Source organism: Frankliniella occidentalis, unplaced genomic scaffold (genome assembly GCF_000697945.3).
Source record: "Frankliniella occidentalis isolate FOCC.00 unplaced genomic scaffold, Focc_3.1 Scaffold243, whole genome shotgun sequence".
Classification (NCBI taxonomy): Eukaryota; Metazoa; Arthropoda; class Insecta; order Thysanoptera; family Thripidae; genus Frankliniella; species Frankliniella occidentalis.
Genome location: NW_026267369.1, coordinates 182,030 through 186,251, shown reverse-complemented (window position 1 = coordinate 186,251; position 4,222 = coordinate 182,030).

Sequence of the window (4,222 nt, the reverse complement as noted above, 5' to 3'; positions counted from 1 at the left end):
TGAATATTACCTTCCCACAAAAATTAGAGAATGTTAAGGGACCTTAGAAGAAACTGTACACCAAATTTGGTGACAATTGGAGACTATATATTTTTGCTATGAGAGTTAGGCTAATATGCTAAATTTTGTAGATATCTTTGATCGAAGAGTAGAAAACTCAAATCCAACTTTTTGACATTGGTGTTTTAGAATCAGTTTTTTATACTCTTTCAAATGGTCTAGTCAGTTTTCACCTCACTGGACATTTTCATAGAGTTAAATCTACACCACCCTTTAAAGCCGCTATTTTTGCCTCAAAATTTTAAGAATTTATATCTCTTGAACCGTTTCAGCTACAGAGCCCAGAAGTAAAAAAAAAAAAAAGGATAAAAAGAACTACTCACCTACTCAGCAAGAGACAACTTACATTAACGTGAACAACCTAAAGCAATGCTCATATAAATTAAGATGAACAATCTAAAACAATGCTCATGCTGTCTCCAGCAGCCCGTGGAGTACCCTGAACGGACTACTTAGGTGAGAGGTGGAACCCTTGTCTCTCACACCCAGCATTGACTCGCAAACCAGCCACCACGACTTGCGCGTCTTCATGGTGAACTGAGCACCAACCAGGTGGATTGCCTGGATAAGGACTTCGAAGCACTTCTCCACACGCCACAGCGCGAGGACGACGCCGTGGGCGTGCTTGGCGTGCAGCGCTCGGCCACGGCCCCCGCTCCCTGCGATGGCACTTGCACTCGCAGCAAATGGCACTAACAAAGTTGGTTCAGTGCCTCTGTTTTACCAGTGCGCCCAACGGTTGATCGCCCCTGCCTCCAGGCAGATACAAGTTCCCCTCCGACCGGCAACTTGGGCGTCCGACAACGAAATGGCAGCGGCGCATGAATCCCGCGATCGACAGGTAGTGCGCGTATGCGCGTACATGCACCTGCCGGCATGCATCCGCGAGGGGAACAAGTGCACCTGACGGCCGTCCGTGCCCGGCCTATTTAGGAATAACACTGTCTATTGCTATACTAATTAATAATTTCAATTGTTCGAGTAACGTATGCAGTACGCCAAACGAATAAAAAGCCCCAAAACTCTCCCAAAAAGAAGCAAATGCAGCTACGCACTGAGCCCGCCAGAGGGCACCACTACGTCCGGCCGCGAAAATTTTGCGAAATTACAAGGACTGCACATCGACTGGAAAAGCAACGGAGGGCGTATGGGGGTGGTTGTTCGTTTCCGTCGGGTTTTTAAATGGCAAATAAATAAAATATGACATATTTGGGATGCGGAGTTGTTACCCACCAAAGACGCCAGAGCGCGCCACTACGGCCGATTGGGTATAGGATGAATGCGCAACACTGAGCACCGATCTGTCTCCCCTGCATCCGCTGGCAATTGCCTCGCAATTTTTTAACTGACCACCTATTGTTTTCAATTTTCATCTGTGACATGGCACTCTTTTGGGAGGACCACTGTGCGTGCCGGGGACCGCAGTACGAGGAGGCCGTTCTACAGGTGAGTCCACACGTTTACCCCCCATAATTGTACGAATAGATATTCACACACTTGCATTCCCAGTGTGTAAAGGTACACTTCACTGGTAAAACAGGTGTTTAATTTGGCACGTCAAGTGACGTTAAAGTTGAAGTGTGCATTTTCTCGACAGTTTGTTTAATTTTGCACGTCAATTGATGCCCATTCTAGCACATTCTGTCACTATCTCGGGGGGACATCGGCCTCGTCCCCGTGCACGTCTCCCAAAAGAGTGGCGTACCCCACCGGGATCAGGGGTACCGGGTGTATCTGCAGACCGTCAGAAGCAGCACTCTCTTGGACGCCAACAAGGTGGGGAGTGACTCCCCCTTGAGCCTGCACACTTGCGCGGCCGGCCGGCGCGTCTATCCAGCGATCCAGGTGAGTGTCGCCAACCCGGTTATTTCTCGCCTATTTCGGATTATTCCTGGAGTATGTCTATAACGCTCTATTTCGCCTTTCTTTCGTACTGTCTGGGGGGAAGGTGTACGAACTATTGCGAAAGTGATTTCCCCCTCGCTATACAAGTACGACCCAACTGTCGCTGTTATTATTATTATTATTCCAGGACCTGCTGGCACCATGGGGCTGCCAGTGGCAGTGCCAGTGTGGGACACCAATTAAGAAGCCTGGAAACGAATCAAACTTCGCCACAAAAGTTTGCGTGCTGGAGGATGGGGAGGGAACTTTTAACCAATCACGACTGACTCGCGACTTTGCTGGCAAATTTAGGATCAAATTCCTCCCACACACAGCACCTAAGATTTCATTCTGGACGGTGTTCTTGCTCACGGCCTGCGGCAAATGTCTTTGTAGGGAGCCCCTTGAAGCCAGTAATGAATAGTTGTTTATTTGTATGTGTTTGTGTATGTGTACTGGCCTGTAGCCATTGCGCTACAGGTCCAGTTACACTTAAGTTGTAACTGTTGACTTTTTTGACATCATGAAAGTACCAGTTGTACTTTTCTTAGTTTGTAGTGTATCTCAGCCTTGTGCCAGACTACACTAGTTTTTTTATTTAATTACTTAGCCTTTGCGCTTTTGCGCTTGTTCTTATACATTACTTTTATTGTGTAATTATTTAGCCTTGTGCCGTAGCCTTTGCGCTTTTGCGCTTGATCTCAGACTACTCTAGTTTTCTTATTTAATTATTTAGCCTTTGCGCTTTTGCGCTTGATAACATGCTACACTACTTTTATATTTGAAGCCTCTGCGCTTGTGCGCTTGTATGTAAATTTTGACTAAGCCTTTTGCGCTTATGCGCTTCCATTTCCATTAAAGCATTTTTCCACTGTATATTATTGTGCCACTTCCGTCAACCTCTGCTCTAACTGCTGTGATGCTCTGCGGATAAGTCCTCATCAGGTTACTGTGAGTAACGGTTACCACTTCTTCTTTGCATGATATTTGGCAATATAACAATGACTTTCACATTTAAATGCAAAACACATTTAATTGTGAAGATCATACTTATATTCTGAAATATTTTTTAAAGTGGAACTGTTAATTCTTAATTGCCAAATCAAATTCAGGCTTACTGAAGATATGATTCCACTACCTGCTGTGGCAGCTACACAACATTTCTGTACAGCAGTTTACATTTCCAATTTGTATTATGAGAATAAATACGGCAACTTTGAAAAGAAGATGGAAAGAGAGAGCAATAACTCCAACTACTGTCTTGCGTATCACGTATTCGTTTGAACCATTTCAAAATTGCTCTCCCTCCCCATCTTCATTGCCAAGTTGCCGTGTTTATTTCGGAGTTGGTGCCCCCTCGGGCGGGCGTAAAGACATAGCGCCCTAGTTCTAACAGGTAGTACTATTGAAAATTTCCGCGCTGGCTATCCGATCGAGAACGTGCGCGACTCTCGATCGGATTCGGGCAAAATCCGATAGAGAACGAAATGTTCTTGATCGGATGGGCAATTTTCCTCATTTCTCGACTTTTTTGGGTATGGGCGGGTCCGCGGGGGTCGGGGAGGACGCTGTGGGGGAGTAGGGACGGGGCTGGCAAGGTGGCCAACCCTAATCCATAGTCGTTGGGTGCTGGCTATCCGATGAAGGTCGCGTAAATCTTTTTCGGAATAAAACCTTTGGGATGACTATTTGGCTGAGCGATTAGCGAAGCCCATTACTCCACTGACCGGAAAAGTTTCATTCTGTTTGTTTGTTTGTATGTTTGTTTGTCTGTCCGTCTGTACGCAGGATAACTCGAGAAAGAATTGAGATATCGATTTGGGAATTTCAGGGTCGTTTTGTTTCATAAAAAGACAGATCGAGTTTGAAGATGACAAGATGAGCACTCTAGCTCAAAAATTGACATTTTTGAAAATCAAAAACCGCAGGCAACAAAATACTTTTTCCAAATATTTTTATGGTCTCCTGTAGGGTAACTCGTGAAAAAAGAACCCTATGGGCGAAAATTTCGTCCGTTTTGCTCTTTCTTGCACCGTTTGGGTAGGGGTATTTCTTGACAAAAATGAGGTGAAAATGACCAAATCGTATAAAAAATACTTAACATCGACGAATTGTATATACACTTCTGTTAACTCGTCTCGGGTGTCAGCGCCGCAGGCCTAGCTATATGTGCGCCAGGCGCGTCGCAGCGTAACAGTGTTTCGTGAGATATCGCGAAGCCTGTTACGCGAGACGTGGTCTGGCGTTCATATAGCTAGTTCTAACAGGTACCACTATT